The following is a 27,336-nucleotide window of genomic DNA, read 5'->3' on the forward strand; positions in this document are numbered from 1 at the left end:
CTGCCCAGGGACGTGGACCCGCAGAGCGTGAGCTGCTGCTTGACTGAAGACGGGAAGCTGAAGTTCAAGGCTCAGCGCCGCGCCCTCCATGCAGCGGCCGAGAGGGTGGTGGTCATTGAGCAGCCAGCAACAACGACTCCTGGCACGGCCTCTCAGTCCACTGGCACCACTCACGCGTAGAGTGGCGCCTGGAGCATCCATTCCAGCAGCCTACTTTATTGATGTTTTAATTGCGTGGATATTTTGTTAAATCAGTTTCTTCTATTCACGATATGTTTAGTAATATTTACGTGTTTCAGCGTTCACATTCACCTTCATTGGATTAAGTGTATCGCTGTAAAGGATTGTCAAATCGTATCGCTTCGTTTAATTTGCCATTACACGTTCATATATTGCAATAAGATAATGATAAATGTTATCTTCAATTATTTTTCATCATTACAAATGACTATTTTGCACAGTCTAATTTTCGAACTACTATAATACTATACTATTTGTGTGAATGGTAAATGATGTTTGTTTTTTGTAATAAAATGCCTTTCAATTTCCTGCAACAGTTGCAACTGTTCTTTTTTCTACATTGTGTTTGTTTCATCGTTACTGTGGATCAGAGTTCTGGACACAGAATTCCCCAAAACTAAGACAACCGTTAACGCGGCCTCATTGCTCCCTGTCCATGACAACTCCCAAGGTACCAGGCTCACGCCGTCGGCCCTGCCGAGTCACTCCGCACTCAGAATTTGGGATTGGCTTGCAACTGTCTATGATCAATCTTACCACTTCACATTTCACTTGTATTATCCTTCAATTAGTAGTTAATCCTTCGCTAAGGAATTTGTCCTCAAATCGTGGGGACAAGCCTACCACGGAAAAATTAGTTGCCGTTTAATGTTTGCGACACAGAGAATGCAAATAGTTACATGACAACATCGCTGCTGTAGCAGTGTAAGTCACGCTGCTATTAAAATATTCTATGTCTCGAGTTTCCTGGCTGGCTGCTGGCTGTGCTTCTCTCCACCCCAACAATAACTCCGTTGTTAGTGGGTGCAGGAGACAATAGGGACACCAACAAGGTGGGAATTACCAGAACAGTATTTGAAGACTGACACGGTTAATTTAAAAATGCACTTTCAATGTATGCGCCAATTAACGTCATTCTTTTTGAAAAAATAACTTGTTTTAACCTAGAGATTTAGAAACTAAACCTTAGGACATTAAATTAGTACAATTAAAATGTACGATTAATTGTAAAGTTAGCAAAATAAATAAATGATCTAAATCATATACTATATTCTTGGTTCTTTCGGTAAAGTCACGTAGAAGGGAAACAATAAAATAATAGAGATATAAAACAATAAAATTCTCACATGTCAAAATTCATATACTGTTGATTTATTCTCTCCATCTCCGCAGTTGACACTGCCGGTTGTGTTCCCTCCTTAGCTCCCATTCCCACGTTAGTCTCGACCACCGACCTTCATCACTTCAAGTTGTGTGTCCTGCCTCACCCCACCTTTCTAAACTAAAATTACGTCCTTAATTTGCATATGATGTCCAATTGACGTGTCCGTCTTCCAGTATCAGTGTAATTCTTAGGATGTGCATCATCTCTACGCTTCCTTGTGCATTTCTAAACATTGATTCTATTTTCCGTTTGTGATGCATCTGTTTGAAAAAAAACGTTCTGCCTAAGGCATATGGCTCAGTTACGTTTCATTTCGATTTAAAGCTTTCGTGACTGCAAGGATTAATATTCTTTGGTTCTTTCGGTAAAGTCATGTAGAATGAGAATAAAATAATAAATTGATAAAATAAAATAACACAATAAAATTCTCACGACGTTTCGGCCACAACACAAGCGGCCTTCATCAGGTGACGGGACGAGACTGTCTGGAGGACAGCGCTGGAGCGAAAAAGCCACGCTCATATCGCGACCTTTAAGCTGTGTGAGAAGAAACAGAGCGCCTTGACAAAGGAATTAGCATAGAATTTAGCATTGAAACAGCTGAGTGATTAGCGTTTCATTATTAACGTTTCATTATTAAGTCAAGATAACAATAAGCACTTTGCTCTGCCCTGATATGTCTCGTTAATCATTTTCATCCCTCTTCCCCTTCAACAACTGCCCTACGTGTAGATGCACTTCTGTGTTTTCAAGACTGTGTCCCTGTTCTTTTTGCGTTCAGTTTGTTATTCCCCCGCACCTCCATTAAAGCATGGTTGGCTGCGTACGGTGCGAAAGAAGTTCACCCTGCAAACATACGCTGCGTTGAAAAATGATTCTACTGACTGCAGACCAATCCTGGACAGATTTCTCAATACGAGTGCAATATCGAGGGTACAGATCAATACCACCTGAACACAGATGCTAATTCCCGGACGGGTGGCAACTCTAGCCATGCCCATGAAAACATACAAAACATCTTGACCATGAATCGCCTATGCGGCAGATTAAATGTCAAGCATTTAACATTGAATTCCGATCTACTTTTGTTCGTTTTGATTTATTTTGGCGCAGTTTCAAGTAAGTATTTTTGATATAATTATTGTATTGTCATTTTCTGTATAATTATGATAATAGACCAAGCACTGAGACATTGCCCAGGGTTGGTCTACAATCGAAAAGGTGGCAACCCCATAGCACACCCTAACGTGTTCCAGTGTTAACACATCGTATGTTTGTATCTTGAACTTCTTTCGCACCGTACGTAGCCCACCGTGCTAATCGGAGGTATGAGGTGAGCGGGAATCGAACTCGTGTAGTCGGAGTTCGTAGCGCAGTGCGCTAAACGCTGCGCCACCGCTCCCCCCACCACACACGCGCACAGCAACTCCAGAGAGCAACTTTTGGGTCAGAGGTAGCCGCATTGCACTGGGGCCGTCCATAATGACGTCACGCACCTAGGGGGGGGGGGGAGGTCAGACATTTGTGACGATGTGTGACGAGGGGGGGGGGGTTTGAGAAATGTGACGTCCCTCAAAATGCGCAACTTTAATTAAATATAGACAACACGTTCTACATAATTAAATAGGCTTTTTAACAAATCTTTTCTCCTACAACATCAGAGTGCAGCGCCACATTAAATACGCACTACAATGACGATAGTTTAAAGCGATATGAAACATGTTTTATATTTTTGGGGAGGGGCGGGGCACAGCTTTGTGACGTCATATTTGAGGGGGGGGGGTCTGACTTTTTGTGACGCCGTGTGACGATGGAGGGGGGGGTCAAAAATCGTCCAAAATCGCGTGACGTCATTTATGGACGCCTCCACAGCGTGAAATAGCGCAACAAACCGAACCCGCGTACAGCGAGGGAAGCCCTGGCTGGTTTATCATTCATTAATCTCCAGTTCAGTCACAAACGAATCTCTTAGAGCCGAAGGCGCGATCCAGTATCACGTTGGCATGCCGTGTCAACCCGTACCGGGTTACCCCGTATTCGTGTACAGGGAGATTGAGTTTTCAGGTCCATACGGCTTACTACAGCCGTTTCAAAACGGGCAAACCAATGTTTTGTTTGATGGGACTTTGTAGGATGAACGTTGAGATTTGTAAAGGGCACGGGGTGACCAATAAGGTCTGAATTGGTCTGTAATAAGAGAGGCAATGGTTAGGGAGTGACAGGTGTGCGTTGGCACTGCGTGCCACGTCGCGTTGTCATACAGCTGACACTCCGATGAGCAATGATTCGGCGACGCACGGTGCCAATGGGGCCGTCCATAAATGACGTCACGCGATTTCTGACTATTTTTGACCCCCCCCCCCCCCCCCATCGTCACGCGGCGTCACAAAAAGTCAGACCCCCCATCAAATGTGACGTCACAAAGTTCTGCCCACCCCCTAAAAAAATAAAACATCCTTCAAATCGCTTTAAACTATTGTCATTGTAGTGCGTATTTAACGTGGCGCTGCACTCTGATGTTGTAGGAGAAAACATTTATTAAAAAGTCTATTTAATTAAGTAGAACGTGTTGTTTATATTCATTTAAAATTGCGCATTATGATGTGACGTCACATTTCTCAAACCCCCCCCCCCCTCGTCACACATCGTCACAAATGTCTGAACCCTCCCCCCCCAGGTGCGTGACGTCATTTATGAACGGCCCCAAAAAGTTCAACATTCGTGCGTATCCGCCGTGATGTGGGGCGAAGTTTAAATCTAATCTTATTATCCGCGATGCCTGCAGGATTAGCTTTTTTTATTCTTCGTCTTCCAAAGCAGATAATTAATGAGAATATTGATGGAATTTCCCCCAGTGCATGTTGGCTGGGGAAGGGCTGTTTAAGACCCGCGGTGAACCCGCTCATCTCCACGTATCGGCATGAAATGAAAAATCGCGGATTTTAGGAAGGGCGTTCGTTTCAAGTGGATGCTTGTTGTCAACACCGCCACATTGACAGCACTCGCAACCATCCCATACTCAATTGAAAACTCTTCTTAAGTAATTGCTTATTGTGTTTAGTTTCTTGTCCTTACCTCATACCTCCGATTAGCACGGTGGGCTACGTACGGTGCGAAAGAAGTTCAAGATACAAATATACGATGTGTTAACACTGGAACACGTTAGGGTGTGCTATGGGGTTGCCACCTTTTCGATTGTAGACCATTCCTGGGCAATGTCTCAGTGCGTGGTCTATTATCATAATTATACAGTAAATGACAATACAATAATTTTATCAAACATACTTACTTGAAACTGCGCCAAAATAAATCAAAACGAACAAAAGTAGATCGGAATTCAATGTTAAATGCTTGACATTTAATCTGCCGCATAGGCGATTCATGGTCAAGATGTTGTGTATGTTTGCATGGGCATGGCTAGAGTTGCCACCCGTCCGGGAATTAGCATCTGTGTTCAGGTGGCATTGATCTGTACCCTCGATATTGCACTCGTATTGAGAAATCTGTCCAGGATTGGTCTGCAGTCAGTAGAATAATTTTTCAACGCAGCGTATGTTTGCATGGTGAACTTCTTTCGCACCGTACGCAGCCAACCATGCTTTAATTGGAGGTGCGGGGGAATGACAAACTGAACGCAAAAAGAACAGGGACACAGCCTTGAAAACACAGAAGTGCATTGACACGTAGGGCGGTTGTTGAATGGGAAGAGGAATGAAAATGATTTAGAGAGGCGTATCAGGGCAGAGCAAAGTGCTTATAATGTTAATGCTCACCCCGAGCCCTCAATACTCTGATAGTGCGCTGTTTTTGAGTTGTACGCCTTTTGGCGTCTTCTGGTCCAACACCAATGGAGACTAAGCTCTAAAAAAAGCTGTTTCGGGTGTGGACCAATCAAATTCAAGGACAGTACATATTATTATCAGAGTTGTCTTTTTTGTTTGCATTTTGACTGCTTGTGTTGTGGTCATTGCAAACATGATGCCTTGAATAAAGGTGCCAGTTTTTGTGCCAGTTAAAAAGGGTAAAACCTATTCCTATATCTTGTTTCTGGCAAAGGAGGTCTCATAATGTTAATGCTCACCCCGAGCCCTCAATACTCTGATAGTGCGCTGTTTTTGAGTTGTACGCCTTTTGGCGTCTTCTGGTCCAACACCAATGGAGACTAGGATCTAAGAAAAGCTGTTTCGGGTGTGGACCAATCAAATTCAAGGACAGTGCATATTATTATCAGAGTTGTCTTTTTTGTTTGCATTTTGACTGCTTGTGTTGTGGTCATTGCAAACATGATGCCTTGAATAAAGGTGTCAGTTTTTGTGCCAGTTAAAAGGGTAAAACCTATTCCTATATCTTGTTTCTGGCAAAGGAGGTCTCATAATGTTAATACTCACCCCGAGCCCTCAATACTCTGATCGTGCGCTGTTTTTGAGTTGTACGCAGTGGTTCTTAACCTGGGTTCGATCGAACCCCAGGGGTTCGGTGAGTCGATCTCAGGGGTTCGGCAGAGCCCCCGCCACGGAGGTCCAGACACACTTGAATTATTGTGTAAATTTGTGATGACACACACGGCCCGCTTGGCCATCACTGGCTGCAGATGATCATGCTACACTGCTTGGCCAATCAGCGCTGCGGGGAATTTAGTGCGTACTCAGTACTCAACGTGTGACTGTTGTTGTCGTACGTCGTGTGATTTCTTTAATATTTTATCCATACTAACTATGTCGGGCAAAAGAAGAAAGTGGTCGGACGAATATGTACAACATGGATTCTCATGTATCACGGAACGTGATGGGAGTGAGCGTCCTATCTGCATGATTTGCAACGCCAAGTTGAGCAACTCTAGTCTTGCACCGGCAAAACTAAAGGAACACTTCTTGAAGCTGCATGGAGACGGGGAATACAAGAACACAACACTTGCTGAATTCAGGGTGAAGAGAGCCAGATTCGATGAAAGGGCCACTCTGCCTGCTCTTGGATTTGTACCTGTTAACAAACCGATCCTGACAGCATCGTACGAAGTTGCTTACCTGATCGCAAAGCAGGGCAAGCCACACACCATTGGTGAAACACTTGTGAAACCAGCTGCATTAAAGATGGCGAATCTGATACTCGGAACAGCGGCCGAAGGTAAATTATCCCAAATTCCCCTTTCAAATGACACCGTTAGTGACAGAATAGAAGACATGAGTAAAGACATCTTGGCTCAAGTAGTCGCGGATCTGATTTCAAGCCCGGCAAAATTCAGCCTTCAACTCGACGAAACCACAGACGTTTCTGATCTAAGCCAGCTTGCTGTTTTTGTACGCTATGTGAAAGACGACATGATAAAAGAAGAGTTTTTATTTTGTAAGCCTCTTACAACAACAACGAAGGCAGCCGATGTGAAGAAGCTTGTGGATGACTTCTTCAGAGACAACAATCTTTCATGGGATATGGTTTCTGCAGTTTGTACGGACGGAGCTCCAGTCATGCTGGGAAGAAAGTCTGGTTTTGGTGCGCTAGTAAAGGCCGATGCACCACACATCATTGTGACGCATTGTATTCTGCACAGGCATGCGTTGGCAACAAAAACCTTACCTCCAAAAATGGCAGAAGTATTAAAAACTGTGGTGGAATGTGTGAACTATGTGCGAAAAAGTGCTCTGAGGCACCGCATCTTCAGTGAGCTGTGTAAAGAAATGGGCTCTGAATTTGAGGTACTTCTGCTCCATTCTAATATTCGGTGGTTATCCCGGGGACAGGTGCTGAATCGTGTTTTTGCCATGCGTGTGGAATTAGCCCTGTTTTTGCAAGAGCACCAACACTGCCATGCAGATTGCTTCAAAAATCCTGAGTTCATTCTCATTTTAGCGTACATGGCAGATATATTCGCAGCTCTCAATTATCTCAATCAGCAGATACAGGGTGGTGGAGTCAATATCATGGAAGCGGAAGAACACCTGAAGGCTTTTCAAAAAAAGCTACCGTTATGGAAACGACGAACAGAGAACAATAACTTCGCAAACTTCCCGCTTCTGGACGACTGTGCAAGTAAGATCGAAGATGTGTCTGGAATCGGAGATATTTCTGTATCCACGGAACTGAAGCAAACAATTGCCACGCACTTAGATGAGCTTGCAAAGTCTCTCGACGGATATTTCCCTACAAGAGAGTCATATCCAGCATGGGTGAGACAGCCGTTCACGTTTGCTGTTGAAACAGCAGATGTCAATGATGAATTCCTCGACGAAATAATTGAAATTCAGCAGAGCCAGGTTCAACAGCAACTCTTCAGAACAACAACGCTCTCAACGTTTTGGTGTCGACAAATGAACAAGTATCCAGTTATTGCTAAGAAAGCCCTGGATTTTTTTATACCATTTGTTACAATATATCTTTGTGAGCAATCCTTTTCGAGGATGCTGGACATAAAAATGAAGAAAAGGAACAGACTTTGCTGTGAAAATGACATGAGAGTGGCACTTGCCAAGGTGAAGCCACGCATATCTGAACTGATCTCTCAAAGGCAACAGCAGAAGTCACATTGATTTCCAGGTATGTAATTTGTTGTGAGTTTATGCATTGTGTTGGTTTTATTCTTTGAACAAGGTAATGTTCATGCACGGCTCATTTTGTGTACCAGTAAAAAACATATCTATGTCTTGAATTTGAAAAAAATCACATTTTATTTTTCACTAAAGAGGGGTTCGGTGAATGCGCATATGAAACTGGTGGGGTTCGGTACCTCCAACAAGGTAAAGAACCACTGCACTAGAGTGAGAAAACGAATCTCTTGCGACGTCTGCAGGAAAACATTCCAACTGGCATGGTGCCTAGAGTCCCACATGAGAATGCACAAGACCGGTGGTCAAAGCTGCAACATCTGCGATAAAAGCTTTGATCGGCCCTACAAACTCAGAAGGCATATGGAGTAACCCACGGAAAGAACTCAAGGGGCGCACGTGGCATGGTGAATGACGGCAATTTTGCCAATGCGGTGTTGAAGGTGTGTCAGACATACTCGGCCGCGAATCATGGTGCTGGAAGAATTGCCTTTGCCATGGATGGCACCAGCAGCTCCAGCAGCAGCTTGTCAAGTCCTGGTGGTGAGGAGGCAGAGTTGCAGACAATGCCACCTTCTGCAAAGGGCGCACCTGCGTGCAACGAAGTTATTGCTATCACAGCGACCGCGCATGGAACGAAGGCGCCTGCTGGGAAACGCCACGCCTGACCAGCGCCCGTCTCGACTCCACCTCACTCCCATAGTCACTAGAGTGAGAAAACAAATGTCTTGCCAAGTCTGTGGGAAAGCATTCCAACTGCCATCATGCCTAGAGTCCCACGTGAGAATGGACAAAGAGACCCCTGACCAATGGCATCTGCGGTCGAAACTTTGATCAGCCAGGTAAATTCAGAAGGCATATGGAAACCTACGAAAAGGACTATTGGATATTTCTTTGCTGTTCTATTACTGAAGTTATCAACAGAAGGTGTGTACCAGATTAATTGCACTTGTGGCAAATGCTATGTTGGGCAAACAGGATGAATGATCAGCACGAGACTAAAAGAACACCACAGAAATATGAAATGCTCACAAATACAACTGTCAGCAGTAGCAAAACACGCGTGCCCACAAGGACACTCAATTGATTTTGATAATGTTGAAGTTCTGTGCAAAACTTGTTACTACTAGCCAAGACTAATTACATAATCTATCGAAATTTAAATAAATAAAAATAATTGTAATCGTTTGGATAGCTACCGACTTAGTGCTGCATGGAAGAGAATAATCAAATTACCGTTTGTACGGCTATTTTAGTACACACAATGGACACTAAGTACAAGATCAATGGGCTAGCATAATGTGCATGTATAATGTACGTTGATTCATTAATCCCCCCCCCCCACTTTGCGCTCAAAGAGCGCACAAGTGTTGTCATCACATCTACGCCTCTATACAAGGAATTAAACAGGTGGACTTCTCCCAAATCTTGCTGTTGCCTGATGAAGCTAGTTGTAATTACTGAAACGTCGTACTCCGATGGTAAATGTTGTGGCTTGGCTCTCCAACACACCACACACCGGTGTGCTGTACTAGTGATGAATTGGCATGTTCTGTTTACGTGACAACCCTTACTAGTTGGCTGTCGGGTGGTGGCGGGTTTAACGGCACATTTATATAGTAATAGGTTTTTACCCTTTTATCTGGCACCAAAACTGACACCTGTATGTAGACATGATCCCTTGTATAAATGTGTCAGTTTAGGTGCCAGATAAAAGGGTAAAAACATATTACTATATCTTGCTACTGGCAAAGGAGGTCTCATAATGAAAATTCATACCCCGAGCGCTCAATACTCTGATAGTGCGCTGTTTTTGAGTTGTATGCCTTTTGGCGTCATCTGGTCCAACACCAGTGGAGACTAGGCTCTAAGAAAAGCTGTCTCGGGTGTGGACCAATCAACTTCAAGGACAGTGTATATCATTATCAGAGTTGTCTCTTTTTGTTTGCATTTTGACTGCTTGTGTTGTGGTTATTGCAAACATGATCTCTTGTATAACGGTGTCAGTTTTGGTGCCAGATAAAAGGGTAAAAACCTATTACTATATCTTGCGACTGGCAAAGGAGGTCTCATAATGACACATTTATATATTTACGCGATCCAACCCATAAAACCTGTATTATGGATATTTGTCGCAAAAGCCTACGTGTTAAACTGCCATGTATTTTTACGTCTATTGCTGTATTTTCTTACGTGCAATATATTTAATAAACCATCTTAATTTATTCATATTTTTGTTCGTAGTTATATCATTGTTGCGCGTGCGGTGTGGTCAGTGGATATTGTTCAGTGGATCAAACCGAGACAAATATTTTTGCAGCAGCTGTGGCTGCACATTGCAACAGCGCATTCCGAATGGTGTAGAACGCATCGCCCATAATCTGTATCTGTGTGCAAACACCAGGTATGGTTGGTAAGAAACACGTTTGGTTTTAAATGAATAGAACTCGAGCTTCAGCCATATTGTTCATTATAGACCCCACTTTGTAAGAATTAATCACGCAAACCTTGCGCCTGATTCATTTGAGTCGCTGTGCTCATGAGCAACAGGGCATTTGTGGCAAGGTGTTAATGTACCACAGATTAGCACGGTTGGCTACGTACACTGCGAAAGAAGTTCAACACATTATTTGGGTCTTTCCGTAAAGTCACGTAGATAGAACAATAAAATAATAAAAATAAAGTGAATAAAAAAGTGAAATATATCACGACGTTTCGATCGCAACACAAGCAATCGTCATCAGGAGAAAAATGATAACGATTGCTTGTGTTGTGATCAAAACGTCGTGATATTTTTATTATTATTTTGTATTCACTTTATTTTTATTATTTTATTGTTCTATCTACGTGACTTTACCGAAAGACCCAAAAAATATTAATTCCTGCAGTCACGAAAGCTTTAAGTCAAGATTCAAGCACAACACACTTTCATACATTGTGGAAAGCGAGTATCCTTGCACGTACAATGCACTGGACCGTATGTTCGTGTTAAGTGAGTCGGGGGCTTTGTCACTGCCTACCCCATGATATAAATAATCTCAGGGAATTCAATTGCAAGTGTGCAATCTCCCTTCCGGTGGACATCGAGGATGAGTCATACCCTGGCTTGCCAGGAGGCAGTGGATCACAACTGTGGAATCCTTTCCATCTGCACGGGATAGAACGTTGCCCCCTTGCTCACATTTGTTCGTTTTCTGCGAGTGTACTGGTTTCCCCCCACATGTAAACACTCAGTAAGTGGCTGCAAATATCGGAATGTTAAGAGAACCGCAGAGCTTGGGCGATTGTTGGGAGTGCCGGCTCACCGCCTGGCTGCTGTCTCCCCGCTCGTCTGTGGGAGACATATAGAGGTACTGAATTAGATTCATATTCTCTACATAACATGATTCCTATCTAAACAAAGCACTCACAGCGTAGAGTACAGCAAGTGATATTCCACGAAATAAAAAATAAACGTACATGACCACAACAGAAGCCAATGGGTACAGCTGTGCATACACGTACACAACATATACACGATTCCTACTGGTGGTTGGAACGATTCACCACTGCCGGAGAGTCAAGGAATTGTAATGATTCAGGATCATTAATGCAAACTGTCCCCGTTCTCAAACCTGTGTACGATTTAAAAGGTCATAGAACGCCATTGTCGGAAGCAATTACTTCCCCATGTCACTGCGATGGGCAGATTCATGCCGTTGCAGTCGGCTTACACATTGTCAGTAGACCCCCCATACGCAAGCGTACACATTTGGTTAACCCCTCCTCCCCCCTCCATGCATACATACTAAATGGATGCCCCCTAACAGCTACACCACCACTCCCCACACGAGACAAGCATGTGACTCTCGGTGTAAATGGAGACGGAGTGCGAATACACGTGCCGATGCCCCAAGTACAGTTGCCACCATTTCCACGACAGAGCAAACCCAGGCACATTTCTCAGCGAGCCCAGGTCTATTGTTAAAACTGTGCAGTTCACGGTGATAAAATCAACCATAGCCATACCCGGGGTACCAGATCTCGACACAAATCAATTCCTGCTGCCACCCGAACACTGTCCGGGGGTCAAACGCAGACAGGTGGCAGCCCCAGTCGCGAGGCCACATCTGCACCGACTCACGGTAAATGTGTGCAGGGCCAGCAGGAAGAGCCCCGGGATCTCGGAGCGCAGCCACTGGTTCCACGCGCTGTCTCGGTCCACGTCCTCGCGTGACGACGACGATACTTCAAAATCACCTGACCGGAAGGAGGGGGGAGGGAGAGTAAGAAGGTACGAAGGGGAACCTTCTAACTCTTTCACAGGGACGCGTTCTTCGCATGCGTCACCCTGCAGCCAACCTCTCTGCTCTCGTGTGTGAACGTGGGTCAGTTTGGTTTAATCGTTCAGAATGAATGGGGCATGACCCTGGCCCTTGTGCAACTTATTATTTTCCATGAGATAATACCAAACACATCATTCATGTGTGAGTGTGTCTGTGGCCTGCAAGCAAAACCTACATTCTCTCGAGTCATATATCGGGAGCAGTCACAGGTGGGAAAGCATTGCCGAATTCCTTGAAAGGCTCAACTCTCTCCAACTTATGTTGAAAGCATTTACAGTGAGGGAAAAAGTATTTGATCCCCTGCTGATTTTGTACGTTTGCCCACTGACAAAGAAATGATCAGTCTATAATTTTAATGGTAGGTATATTTGAACAGTAAGAGAGACAGAATAACAACAAAATCCAGAAAAATGCATGTAAAAAATGTTCTAAATTGATTTGCATTTTAATTAGGGGAATAAGAACTTGACCCCTCTGCAAAACATGACTTAGTACTTGGTGAAAAAACCCTTGTTGTCAATCACAAAGGTCAAACGTTTTTTTGTAGTTGGCTACCAGGTTTGCACACATCTCAGGAGGGATTTTGTCCCACTCTTCTTTGCAGATCTTCTCCAAGTCATTAAGGTTTCGAGGCTGACGTTTGGCAACTCGAACCTTCAGCTCCCTCCACAGATTTTCTATGGGATTAAAGTCTGGAGACTGGCTAGGCCACTCTAGGACCTTAATGTGCTTCTTCTTGAGCCACTCCTTTGTTGCCTTGGCCGTGTGTTTTGGGTCATTGTCATGCTGGAATACCCATCCACGACCCATTTTCAATGCCCTGGCTGAGGGAAGGAGGTTATCACCCAAGATTTGACGGTACATGGCCCCGTCCATCGTCCCTTTGATGCGGTGAAGTTGTCCTGTCCCCTTAGCAGAAAAAACACCCCCAAAGCATAATGTTTCCAACTCCATGTTTGACGGTGGGGATGGTGTTCTTGGGGTCATAGGCAGCATTCCTCCTCCTCCAAACACGGCGAGTTGAGTTTATGCCAAAGAGCTCCATTTTGGTCTCATCTGACCACAACACTTTCACCCAGTTGTCCTCTGATTCATTCAGATGTTCATTGGCAAACTTCAGACGGGCATGTATATGTGCTTTCTTGAGCAGGGGGACCTTGCGGGTGCTGCAGGATTTCAGTCCTTCAAGGTGTAGTGTGTCACCAATTGTTTTCTTGGTATGGTGCCAGCTGCCTTGAGATCATTGACAAGATCCTCCCGTATAGTTCTGGGCTGATTCCTCACCGTTCTCATGATCATTGCAACTCCACGAGGTGAGATCTTGCATGGAGCCCCAGGCAGAGTGAGATTGACAGTTATTTTGTGTTTCTTCCATTTGCGAATAATCGCACCAACTGTTGTCACCTTCTCCGCAAGCTGCTTGGCAATGGTCTTGTAGCCCATTCCAGCCTTGTGTAGGTCTACAATCTTGTCCCTGACATCCTTGGAGAGCTCTTTGGTCTTGGCCATGGTGGAGAGTTTGGAATCTGATTGATTGATTGCTTCTGTGGACAGGTGTCTTTTATACAGGTAACAAGCTGAGATTAGGAGCACTCCCTTTAAGAGTGTGCTCCTAATCTCAGCTCGTTAGCTGTATAAAAGACACATGGGAGCCAGAAATCTTTCTGATTGAGAGGGGGTCAAATACTTATTTCCCTCATTAAAATGCAAATCAATTTTTTACATTTTTGACATGGGTTTTTCTGGATTTTTTTGTTGTTATTCTGCCTCTCACTGTTCAAATAAACCTGCCATTAAAATTATAGACTAGTAATTTCTTTGTCAGTGGGCAAACGTACAAAATCAGCAGGGGATCAAATACTTTTTTCCCTCACTGTATGCATTAGTTCTGCCCGTACCTCTTTGTGCCTGTGTAGTGGGCAGGCAAGTGTGGTGGAGCAGCAGGTCCAGCACACGGGGTGTCCAGCAGAGGAGAGGAACTCCCCGTGGCCGTGGCCGGGGAAGCAGAGGTCGGCGGCGCTGGGAGCGGCGTCAGTTGCGCGGCGTCTGTGGGAGAAGGCACAGGCCTCTGCTGAAGATTATCATCCGCAGACACATCACACGGCTTGCCGGACACGTCACACACTCGGCCCTGTGATTGTGGAGGTGAGACAGGTTCGCGCGTGGCAACGAATGGCTTGTCGCTGGACAAACATCGACGGCAACATCGGGAGAACGCGGCACGAACTCGTGCAGAGTTTCTGGCACCATATGAATTTACACTCCTTGTAGGTATGTACGTTGAACCTCGTTCGCGCCATACGTCAGCCAGCCGTGCTAATCGGAGGTGCAGATGGATGCAATTGAAGGACGTGGAGCAGAGGTGTCAAAATGAAAAAAAATAATTGATACAGAAATTACACAAGTCCAGGGGACTTCACCAAGGCCGTGTTATCCCAGACTCTGACAGAGCACAAAGGAAGATTGGCAATGACAAAAAATGGCTTCATAACTTTCATTGTCAGATGGCACACTTGCATCTTCAGTCTTCAGTCGGCGTCAGTAATTTAAGAATGCACGCATGATGCGTGACACCAACTAAAATGGCATCGATGCTGACTAATCACATCCTCTCCAAGATGTGGAACTCAAGAGACGAGGATAGCCTCTTCCAAACAGGACTACCCTTGACAATTGAGTTGTCGCCTGGGTAAAAATAAAATGAACTAGGAGATTTCAACTTGAAAATCCAAACCATTGCACCAACAGTAATGGACGGAATCCTATATGAGGCGCACACTGCAGTAGCTTCAGGTGGACTCTGGTACCTGCTTTAACGTCTGTGTGAGAAGCATCTTCTCCCACTGAAATTCAAACAAAGTTGACAGTTAGACAGGACATGTTTTAAAACATCCGCAGTAAAATTCAAGTATGTATACCATTAAAGTAAACTATTTTTTATTTACCAGGTTAGGCCCATTGAGAGCTATTAAGCTCTTTTTCAGAAGCGACCTGGCCACAAATTATAGCTTAACGAAGTAGCTTATCACGTGGAAATTTATAGCAGCCAAATACTCTAAACGCATTACTTACAAATAGCTCACAAAGCGGTTATCCTCCCACTACCCTTGGGTTACCTCCTGTCCCGGTCCAGCCGAGACAGTCTGTGAATTGGCATCTGTATTTGGGTGGCATGAATTAATTTGTACCGAGATCTGGTACCGGTACTGTGCTGAACTTTACTACTGCATGGTTGTTGACAGACCTAGACCGACTGAAACATAGGTCTGGGTTTGATCTCCATAGTGGAAAAGGTGGTAACCCGAAAACTAACCCAAACCCTTCCACATTCAACGATAAACACTTTCAAACCGAGTTCGCTCGGAAATGACCCCACTAAACCGCACGTATGTAAACGTTTGACTTCAGTGGTTCCTCCGCCGCGTGCGAACGATGAAGTGCACGGCCTCTCGTGATGATGACCTCACACCCACATGGCTGCATGAAAGGCGGTGCTGACGAGCATGAGGCAGGTGGAAGAGGCAAAACGAGGAGGCAAGATTAGAGTGCTGTAGTTGGTGGGGTATAGTGGGGCCTATTTCCGAATGATTGATTTATGTGGAAATGAAATTGGTCAAGAGTCCGTTACTTTGTAAACATTAGCATGTATCTACTTTAAAACCAAGTCTGCAGGGGTGGGGAAGATGAGGTCTGTTCATTCTGGTGGGCAAAGAGAATTTAGACACTCCAAGTTAAGTCTGGTGGCATACGAATGAAATGCACCTTACAAATGTAAATAATAATGATTATTAATCCATCTTCTTCTTCACTCCCACGGTGTTTCCAACCAGGGTTAGGCCGTGTAATGATCTGACGTGCTGTACACTTGTACAGTGTTACTGAATTATTGTATCATTATGAATTCAGTGCCCCTTCTGCGACCTTTCCCTAGATCCCCCTTTGGTGTATAACCTGGCCTGCTGACGTCAGGGCAGTAAGCCGCAGATCCCTTTCCCTGCCAGCAGCCAGCGCAATACTGTTACATTACCATTCTATGCCACTACACAGGGACTCCTCTACTTACGAACATTCGACTTACGAACATACAGAGATATGATCAAACCTGTCCGTATGTCCAGTTTCCTGTTTGGACCGAGAGTCGCAAGTTCATGGTGGCATCTACATCTGCAGAACGTGAAGAACCAGAGGCAACTTTTAAAGCCATTCCCCGTGTTTAGTGTACAAGCCGTAAAACGTGTTTGAAATCGACGGGAGAAAAGTTGGACTCACGAACAAATCGACTTACGAACAGACCTCTGGAACCGAACTCGTTTGTACGTACAAGAGTCTGTATATGGTGGTCACTCTGAACAACACAGACCCAGCCTCTTTTTTACTTTTTTTGGTCCATTAGGACATTACCAGACACATCTTTCTGTGCTAACGACCACACAATACACATTAGACGAGTCATAACAGGTCACGTTTAATAGTCTAAACTTGTCTGGAGTAAGTCGCATACGGAAGACATTTCTGCACATTTGCAGAATTACATGTCTATGATAAAGGAACCATGTGTATTGCATTACACAGGGGTGCTTGATCATGTGTGGATGCAGATTCCCGCAGCAATACAGGGAATAGGTTGTTCGCAGCGCCACTGATTAATCAGAATCTTTTTTATATCCTGGAGGAATACGATGAGCTATGAAGATCTTTTTCACATATGTCCAGTAGGGGCGGGTCAGCGAGCTATTTCCAAAACCAATGAGAGGCAAGATGGAGAAAATGTAAGCAAATTGCTAAAAATACAAAGTACATACATTCCTGCCAATTTGTCAACAAATGCAAGCTTGGGCAAGGTAGCAACACAACAACCACAGCTCCCGCCCACAAGACTCCACAAAATTCTTCAATTGCATTGCATTAAAATTGAACGTTTAATGAGCGATATTTGAAATAGCATTACCAAATGACAATATTCCCTTCGAATACCTGACTAATGAATGAGGCTAAGACGCTTGCAGTAATGGTCAAATATGCATCACAAGCCATTCAGAAGTGGTAGGCCTCACGTGACCACAGGGCACCACAGTGGCAATATGTTAACTACCTCGCCTGGTACGCAGGAGGCCGTGGATTCAATCCGGCCCCTGTCGCCTGCTGTATATTTTGAGGTTGCATGTCTCTCTCACTACATTTAGAATAAACATCACGCGTTTAGAGTATTTGGCCTCTATAAATTTCCACGGGATAAGCCACTTCGTTGAAGATAACATTTGTGATAGCCAGGTTGCTTCTGAAAAATAGCTCCATAGCTCAGTGGGGCCTCAAACTGGTAAAATAAAAAAATATAGTTTATATTCTTGGTTCTCTCGGTAAAGTCACGTAGAAGGGAAACAATAAAATAATAAAAATATAAAACAATAAAATTCTCACGACGTTTCGACTGCAACATCACCTGATGATCATCATCACCTGATGATTGCTTGTGTTGCAGTCGAAACGTCGGGAGAATTTAATTGTCTTATATTTTTATTATTTTATTGTTTCCCTTCTACGTGACTTTACCGAAAGAACCAAGAATATGAATCCCTGCAGTCACGAAAGCTTTAAATCAAAATATAGTTTAGTTTAAAAGTTATAGTTTGAGAATGGCGGTCCGATGGGTGGGAGTGAAGGGGTATTGTGAGGAGGCGTCATCGGGAGTGGAAGCTGCTGGTGGGAGCATGGGAGGTGTGGGGAGTGTGAGATGCATCGGCATTGTGGAGAGGGAAGGGGTGAGAGTGTTGTAAGCGATGGGGCTGGGGGAGGAGTGGTGGATATGACGATGTGGAAGCTGTGTCGGTGATGAGGTGTGTGCTTGAAGTGAGGATTACATGGGGAGCGGTGCCGAAGTGGTTAGCGCACCGTGCGACGGGATCCGGCGACCCGAGTTCTATTCCCACTCACGGCCAACATCGGTGACGAGTATCTGAACCAATCTCGGTCCCATCCCAGGTCTATTTTGCCTTAAAATGAGTATCCAGGTTCGGTGAATGGGAGGAGACAAAGGCGGCCAGGCGTGGTGCTGGCTACCCATCCCATCTCAGTGTGTCACCCCATGGCACCTGGGTAATGGAGGTGGTGATGAAGATGGTGACGACGGTGATGATGATGTTGATGACGATGGTGATGACGAGTCACGCACTCAGACTCACAGAGCCACACTCAGAGACTCACAGCCACACTCAAGAGACTCACAGTCACTCACTCAGACTCACAGAGCCACACTCAAGAGACTCACAGCCACACTCAAGAGACTCACAGTCACTCACTCAGACTCACAGAGCCACACTCAAGAGACTCACAGAGTCACTCACACAAAATCACAGAGCCACACTCAAGAGACTCACAGCCACACTCAAGAGACTCACAGTCACTCACTCAGACTCACAGAGCCACACTCAAGAGACTCACTGAGTCATTCAGAGAATCACAGTCACTCACACAGACTTACACTCACTCAAGGAGACCCACAGACTCACTCACAGACTCACTCACACAGACTCACAGAGTAACTCATACACAGACTCACACTCACAGACTAATTCTGACACACACAGACTCGCAGAGTAACACGCACTCAGAGACTCACAGAGTCACACTCAGTCACTCACTCAGGGACTCACAGCCACTCACTCAGAGACTCGCACGCACTCACAGAGCCACACTCAGAGATCCAGTCACTCACTCAGAGACTCACAAAGTCACTCACTCAGAGAATCAGAGCCACACTCAGAGACTCGCAAAGTCACTCACTCAGAGACTCAGAGTCACTCACTCAGAGACGCAGAGCCACAGACTCACAGAGCCACACTCACAGACTCAGAGCCACACTCAGGGACTCACAGTCACTCACTCAGAGACGCACACTCAGACTCAGAACCACAGACTCACAGAGCCACACTCAGAGACGCACACTCACACTCAGAGACTCACAAAGTCACTCACTCACACACTCACAGACTTACACAGTAACTCACAGTCACTGCCACTGAACTCAGTCTCACCGGGTAACACACTCACAGACTCGGAGTAACTCACATGAACTCACAAAGTAACTCACTCACACAGACTCGGAGTAACTCACATGAACTCACAAAGTAACTCACTCACACAGACTCACAGAGCCACAGAGACACACGGAGTCACTCACTCAGAGACTCACATAGTCACTCACTCTGACACTCGGAGACTCACTCAGACTCACACAGACTCAGAGTAACTCACACACTCACAGACTTACACAGTAACTCACAGTCACTCCCACTCAACTCAGTCTCACCGGGTAACACACTCACAGACTCGGAGTAACTCACATGAACTCACAAAGTAACTCACTCACACAGACTCACAGACTAACAAACAAAAACAAAGATCCCCAGTGAACCCTTAACAGACTGTAGGGGCAAGTGCTGTTAGCGAGCACCTACGAAGGCCGGCACGGCACACGAGGGGGTGGGTGGCCAGCACCACGCCCGGCCGCCTTTGTCTCCCCCATTGGCGATGTTTACACACCGCAACCAGGTACTCATTTGAGGCCGAGTCGACCTAGGGGAGGCCCAAGACCTGTTCAGATAATCGTCACCGGTGTTGGTGGCCGTGAGCGGGAATCGAACTCGGGTCGCCGGGTTCGTAGCGCAGCGTAGCGCTAACCGCTGCGCCACCGCTCCCCACACCCTCGCTCACAAACACAACGCAGGCAGCGTGGGCAGCCCTGGTCCATCCACTGCTGGATGAGGGCCTTGCCATGCCGTGCGAGTTATTTGACCAGAAGCGCAGTGCGTGTTGTTAACATTCCCCGTGTGGTGGATAGAATCGGAGGGCTTTCCCCAGCCCTCACCCACCAGGAATGGTGAAGTATAGTCAAATACTTCCTGTGACCAACACGGCGTTAGGAGACATTCATACAACCCACAGATGGACTAATAATTATTGTAAGTACTGTGGTGTACTTAAAATAATGTGTGGATGAGGAGGAGGAAGAAGCTCCAGAAGTCGCACTTCAGCAGCCACCACTGCCCCTTCGCAGTATCAACAACCACGCAGACAAATGCACTGCCACATCCTACAACACGCGTTTGTTCCTTCAAAGTAGTGAATTAGCGTCCCAACACGCTGGTTCACGAAGATGGAGCGGTCATATAATGAGCTGGACAGCGACAACAACTTAAATCAGCGGTAATAATGCGGCAGACACGCAGGAAGCAATACTTAGGTAGGCCGCGATGAGACCACGGGGCTCGGATGGCGACCCTGCCTGGGAAGGTGCACACAAACTCCTCACAGAGTGAGCACCACAATGTTGTCCTTACAACACACAGTGGTCTCGCTTTTCTTTCATATCCACGAGCACAGCAACATCCAGCAACACATATCTCCTCACATTGTGCCCAGGACTGCTTTAAATAAAGATTTTAAATAAACTTTCCCGCCAAAAAATGTAATTGAGGCGTGTGTGGGTATCGATGTGGAACTTGTGATCACATTGCTAAGAGCCGAAACACAAGGCACCCATCACCCCACACATCCTACTACTACTGCTGCTGTTGCTGCCTTGTGAAGTCTATGATGATGATGATGAAAAGCAGCAGCAGCGAGATAATGAGGAGGTTGAATGTGATGATGATAATGTGGAGTAGAGTCAGGGGGGTTATGCCCAAAGTTCTCTGTCCTCACCTCCCCACCACCGCCACGTCCCAACTCTGAACATTCACACATCATCATCATCATCGACCAGCAATGACCAACAGCAGCTCACAGCCCATTAAATACACCACCAGTAGGACAATTGTATGGAGGAGGCCAAACAAACATCTAAAACTAACAAAATAACAATTGCCACGGAGAACTGTTTCACATAACTCGTGCACTCAAAGTCCTCAGACAATTGCAGTTATATTTCGATTTAAAGCTTTCGTGACTGCAAGGATTCATCTTCTTTGGTTCTTTCGGTAAAGTCACGTAGAATGAGAATAAAATAATAAATTGATAAAATAAAATAACACAATAATATTCTCACGACGTTTCGGCCACAACACAAGCGGCCTTCATCAGGTGAAGGGATGAGACTGTCTGGTAGGACAGCGCTGGAGTGAAAAAAGCCACGTTCAGATCACGACCTTTAAGCTGTGTCAGAAGAAACAAAGCGCCTTGACAAAGGAATTAGCATATAATTTAGCATTGAAATGGCCGAGTGATTAGCTTGTGACTGGTCACAGAAATGGCTATGTTAAAGTTAAAGCATACACATCCGCAGAGGCACCCCTTGACAAAGGAATTAGCATAGAATTTAGCATTGAAATAGCTAAGTTAAAGCATACACATCCGCAGAGGCACCCCTTGACAAAGGAATTAGCATAGAATTTAGCATTGAAATAGCTGAGTGATTAGCTTGTAACTGGTCACAGAAATAGCTATGTTTAAAGTCAGAGCATACACATTCACCGAGGCTCCTAGTACAAATCAAACAGGAGAATTTAGCATTGAAATAACTAGGCGAATTTAGCATTGAAATAACTGAGTGATTAGCTAGTGACTGGTCACAGAAATGGCTATGTTGAAGTCAAGGTCTACACATCTGAGCTATTCACAGTAACTGGGTATACAATACAATGTATAATGAATACTACATAGTGAACCAATAAAAAACTAAAATATAAATTACCTTAATGTTATCAATAAACTCTATATTTTCCAATCAGCTAAGCTACCAACAATAAGTCGTTATATATGACAATGCTATATGGCGAAAAAAATGGGTGGATTCTTACCCTCAACTTTAGCAACACGGATAGCTACGGGCCCCATTCAGACGCACGAGTTCGTCCAAGGTCGGAACAGAGGAGGGGGAGAGAGACAGCTGCGAGGCGCTATTATACTCCATGTTGTAAACCAGGGGTCGGGAACCTATGGCTCGCGAGCCAGATGTGGCTCTTTTGATGATTGCATATGGCTCGCAGATAAAACAAAATATTCTCACTTGTTTTAATCCATCCATCGATTTTTCACTGCGCATGTCCTGTTCAGGGCTGCAGGAGCAATTGTCCATTATTTTAATTGGATGATACTGGCCTACGTTTGCCGTTGCTGGGTAAAACAGGTAAACGCCCCCTTTTGAATCAGTCTGAGACTGCGTCTGCTCGGTCATTAGCTCAAAGCTAACCCTTCGACGAAGAAGATGGCGAAAAGAAAAAAAAGACGACGAGTATCGTACATTTCAGGACGAATGGACCGAAGAATTCGCCTTTGTGGAGAGAGCGGGTTCTGCGGTGTGTCTAATTTGCAATGACAAAATTACATCGTTGAAACGGTCGAATGTAAAGCGGCACTTCGACACGCGCCACGCTACCTTTGCATCAAAATACCCTGCGGGAGACAGCAGAAAGAAAGCGTGCCAAGAGCTTCTGAGCAGGGTGCAAGCTAGCCAGCAGCAACTCTGCGTATGGACCCGGCAAGGTGACTATAATTCGGCTAGCTTTGCTGGTTCTTTAGCAATAGTGAGGAACGGAAAACCATTCACAGATGGCGAGTATGCTAAAACGTTCATGCTGGATGTAGCCAATGAACTTTTTGATGATCTTCCGAACAAAGACAAGATAATCAAACGGATACAAGACATGCCTCTGTCGGCAAGAACTGTTCATGATCGTACCATCGTGATGGCAAACAAAGTGGAGGAAACGCAAGTGAAGGACATAAATGCAGCGCCGTTCTTTTCTCTGGCTTTGGATGAGTCAACAGACGTGAGCCATTTGTCGCAGTTCAGCGTGATTGCAAGATATGCTGTTGGTGACACACTGCGCGAAGAAAGTCTTGCTGTTCTGCCATTAAAAGGGTCCACAAGAGGTGAGGATTTATTCAAGTCTTTCATGGAGTTTGCTCAAGAAAAAAGTCTACCTATGGATAAACTTCTCTCAGTGTGTACTGATGGTGCTCCGTGTATGGTGGGGAAAAACAAAGGATTTGTGGCGCTTCTCCGTGAACATGAAAATAGACCCATCCTAAGTTTCCATTGCATTATACACCAGGAGGCACTTTGTGCTCAGATGTGTGACAGGCAGTTTGGCGAAGTGATGTCGCTGGTCATTCGTGTGATCAACTTTATTGTTGCCCGAGCCTTAAATGATCGCCAGTTTAAAACACTGCTGGATGAAGTTGTAAATAACTATCCTGGTCTGCTTTTGCACAGCAATGTGCGTTGGTTGTCAAGAGGGAAGGTGCTTAGCCGTTTTGCGGCTTGCCTGAACGAAATCCGGACTTTCCTTGAAATGAAAGGCGTCGGGCATCCTGAGCTAGCCGACACCGAGTGGCTCCTCAAGTTTTACTATCTCGTAGATCTGACTGAACATCTGAACCAGCTCAACGTGAAAATGCAAGGCATTGGAAATACAGTGTTATCCCTTCAACAAGCTGTATTTGCTTTTGAAAACAAGCTGGAGCTTTTCATCACGGATCTTGAAACAGGTCGTTTACTACATTTTGAAAAACTGAGCCAATTTAAAGATGCATGCACAGCAAGTGAGCCCATTCAAAACCTTGATCTCCACCAGCTAGCTGGCTGCACATCCAGTCTCCTACAGTCCTTCAAAGCACGCTTTGGAGAATTTCGTGAGCACACTCGTCTTTTTAAGTTCATCACCCATCCAAACGAGTGTTCACTGAACACAGCCGACCTGAATTACATCCCTGGTGTCTCCGTCAGAGATTTTGAAGCAGAAGTGGCTGACCTGAAGGCCTCAGACATGTGGGTGAATAAGTTCAAGTCACTGAATGAAGATTTGGAAAGAATCACACGACAGAAAGCGGAGTTGGCGAGCAAGCACATGTGGACAGAAATGAAAAAACTCCAACCCGAAGACCAGCTGATTCTCAAAACTTGGAACGCGCTTCCTGTCACATACCACACACTGCAGCGTGTGAGTATTGCTGTATTGACCATGTTTGGATCTACGTATGCATGTGAGCAGTCATTCTCACATCTTAAAAACATCAAGTCCAACCTACGATCACGTTTAACGGATGAAAGCCTCAACGCTTGCATGAAGCTTAACCTCACCAAGTACCAACCCGACTACAAAGACATCAGCAAATCCATGCAGCACCAGAAGTCGCATTAATGGTGAGTGTTATAACAACATTATTTAAAATAATAAATTCAGAGGCTTATTATACTGACATTTAGTTGAATTCACTTTTAAAATATATTATATGGCTCTCACTGAAATAAATTTCCAATTTTTTTGCTTTCATGGCTCTCTTAGTCAAAAAGGTTCCTGACCCCTGTTGTAAACCATACCATTAACCGTGGTGTGAGAGGTATTAAGAGTCAATGCTGGTGAAAGAGCTGCGGTCTGAAGGTCATCGTAAAATACAATTAATTAAGAACGGAAATGGTTTAAAACATCTTTCCAATGGTTACTAAGCCAGAATCCATCTTCTCGGTTGAAATTGTCTCTGTGCTTGTATATGTGAATGGCCTCATGAACTAATCTCTCATTGTAGCCGGTTGGTTTGCAAAGAACCTCCATCTTGGAGAAGTCAATGTCATGTGAACCCACTGAATTATAACAGTGATCTGCCACGGCAGAGGAGTTCGTCCTACCGTGTTTCAAGTCTGCTTTATGTTCACGGATGCGGTCCGAGATATGTCGTTTGGTTTCTCCAATGAAGCTACTACCACAGAGGCACTTTAGTTTGTAAACGCCCGGGTACTGTATGTCTGGAACAGCATCTTTTACAGATGGAACTAGATAACGGATTTTATGTATTGTGTTGAATCGGACCTGGATCTTGTGTTTATTCAGGATTTTTGAGATCTTTTTAGTGACCCCTGCAATGTAGAAAAGGGTGATGGTTTTGAGTGGCTCCACAAGAGAATCCTTCTTCATGACTGGAGTGATGGCTTTGCGGATTGTGTAGTCGGAGTAACCATTAGCCCTGAGAGCCTGGTGTACGTGCTTGAGTTCACTGATAATGTGTTCCTGGTCGGAAATGCATTGGGATCTATGGTATAGCGTCTTGATGAGGGAGTTCTTCTGGGATGGATGGTGGTGGGAATCCGGTTTCAAGTAAGCATCTGTATGGGTGGCTTTCCTGTAGACAGAGTGGCTCATTGAACCATCATGTCTCCTTTTAATTAAGACATCCAAAAAGGGTAGTTTGCCATCTTTTTCGACCTCCATGGTAAATCTGATGGCTGGGTGTATGGAATTGATGTGGTCGCGGAATTGGTCTAGAGCAGGCTGGCCATGTGGCCAGATGACAATGGTGTCATCCACGTACCTCTCTGAGTGAGTGACTCTGTGAGTCTCTGAGTGACTAACTTTGTGAGTCTCTGAGTGTGACTGTACGTCTCTGAGTGAGTGACTGAATCTCTGAGTGTAAGTCTCTGAGTGAGTGACTCTGTGAGTCTCTGAGTGAGTGACTGAGCGTGACTCTCTGAGTCTCTGAGTGTGACTGTGAGTCTCTGAGTGAGTGACTGAATCTCTGAGTGTGACTCTGTGAGTGCGTGTGAGTCCCTGAGTGAGTGACTGAGCGTGACTCTGTGAGTCTCTAAGTGCGTGTTACTCTGCGAGTCTGTGTGTGTGTGCCAGAACTAGTCTGTGAGTGTGAGTCTGTGTGAGTTACTCTGTGAGTCTGTGTGAGTGAGTCTGTGGGTCTCCTTGAGTGAGTGTGAGTTTGTGTGAGTGACAGTGATTCTCTGAGTGACTCTGTCAGTCTCTTGAGTGTGGCTCTGTGAGTCTGAGAGAGTGACTCTGTGAGTATCTTGAGTGTGGCTGTGAGTCTCTGAGTGTGGCTCTGTGAGTCTAAGTGAGTGACTCTGTGAGTCTCTGAGTGTGGCTCTGTGAGTCTGAGTGAGTGACTCTGTGAGTCTCTGAGTGTGGCTCTGTGAGTCTGAGTGAGTGACTCTGTGAGTCTCTTGAGTGTGGCTCTGTGATTCTAAGTGAGTGACTGTGAGTCTCTGAGTGTGGCACTGTGAGTCTAAGTGAGTGACTCGTCATCACCATCGTCATCAACATCATCATCAGATGGGATGGGTGGCCAGCACCACTTCTGGCCGCCTTTGTCTCCTCCCAATCACCGAACCTGGATACTCATTTTAAGGCAGAATAGACCTGGGATGGGACCGAGATTGGTTCAGATACTCGTCACCGATGTTGGCCGTGAGTGGGAATAGAACTCGGGTCGCTGGATCCCGTCGCTCGGTGCGCTAACCACTTCGGCACCGCTCCCCATGTAATCCTCACTTCAAGCACACACCTCATCACCGACACAGCTTCCACATCGTCATATCCACCACTCCTCCCCCAGCCCCATCGCTTACAACACTCTCACCCCTTCCCTCTCCACAATGCCGATGCACCTCACACTCCCCACACCTCCCATGCTCCCACCAGCAGCTTCCACTCCCGATGACGCCTCCTCACAATACCCCTTCACTCCCTCCCATCGGACCGCAATTCTCAAACTATAACTTTTAAACTAAACTATATTTTGATTTAAAGCTTTCGTGACTGCAGGGATTCATATTCTTGGTTCTTTCGGTAAAGTCACGTAGAAGGAAAACAATAAAATAATAAAAATATAAAACAATACAATTCTCACGACGTTTCGACTGCAACACAAGGAATCATCAGGTGATGATGATCATCAGGTGATGTTGATTGCTTGTGTTGCAGTCGAAACGTCGTGATAATTTTATTGTTTTATATTTTTATTATTTTATTGTTTCCCTTCTACGTGACATTACCGAAAGAACCAAGAATCTAAACTATATTTTTTTATTTTACCAGTTTGAGGCCCCACTGAGCTATGGAGCTATTTTTCAGAAGCAACCTGGCTATCACAAATGTTATCTTCAACGAAGTGGCTTATCCCGTGGAAATTTATAGAGGCCAAATACTCTAAACGCGTGATGTTTATTCTAAATGTAGTGAGAAAGACATGCAACCTCAAAATATACAGCAGGCAACAGGGTCGGGATTGAATCCACAGCCTCCTGCGTACCAGGCGAGGTAGTTAACATATTGCCACTGTGGTGCCC

This window comes from Petromyzon marinus, chromosome 15 (assembly GCF_048934315.1).
Source record: "Petromyzon marinus isolate PM22_M1 ecotype Great Lakes invasive population chromosome 15, UKy_Petmar_22M1.pri1.0, whole genome shotgun sequence".
NCBI classification, from domain to species: Eukaryota; Metazoa; Chordata; class Hyperoartia; order Petromyzontiformes; family Petromyzontidae; genus Petromyzon; species Petromyzon marinus.